The following is a 313-nucleotide window of genomic DNA, read 5'->3' as shown; positions in this document are numbered from 1 at the left end:
ATTGTCTTATTCTCACGAGCGAAATTGGTTATTGGAACCCATCGCGCGCACTCCCTCACTTGATGGCATTAGGAGAGCGAGTGGGGCAGAACTGCAAGGATGGGCACGGACGGAAAGAGGCATAAATGGGCGTGGATTGTAATACACACGAAGAAGCACTGAAGGAATAATCATAAAAGGGGGGTTAGGAGGACACAGTTATGAGGTGGAATGAATATGGATGGGGATTATAATAAAACAGGCATGATATGCTTAGCAGACATGAATGGACAAGGGCAAAAATAAACATGCATAAGTATGAGTGGAAATAGAC

At 44.4% G+C, this 313-nt stretch overlaps 1 protein-coding gene across 1 annotated transcript in view; it reads right to left on the bottom strand.

Annotated features, from left to right (window-relative positions):
* Window positions 1-313, bottom strand: part of LOC119593768 (putative sodium-coupled neutral amino acid transporter 11) — a 33715-nt gene that overhangs the window by 4648 nt on the left and 28754 nt on the right. The gene's annotated exons all lie outside the window — the stretch shown is intronic.

This window comes from Penaeus monodon, chromosome 32, assembly GCF_015228065.2.
Source record: "Penaeus monodon isolate SGIC_2016 chromosome 32, NSTDA_Pmon_1, whole genome shotgun sequence".
NCBI lineage: Eukaryota > Metazoa > Arthropoda > Malacostraca > Decapoda > Penaeidae > Penaeus > Penaeus monodon.
Note: the sequence above shows the minus strand (reverse complement) of the source record. Positions and strands in the feature narration are given on the sequence as shown.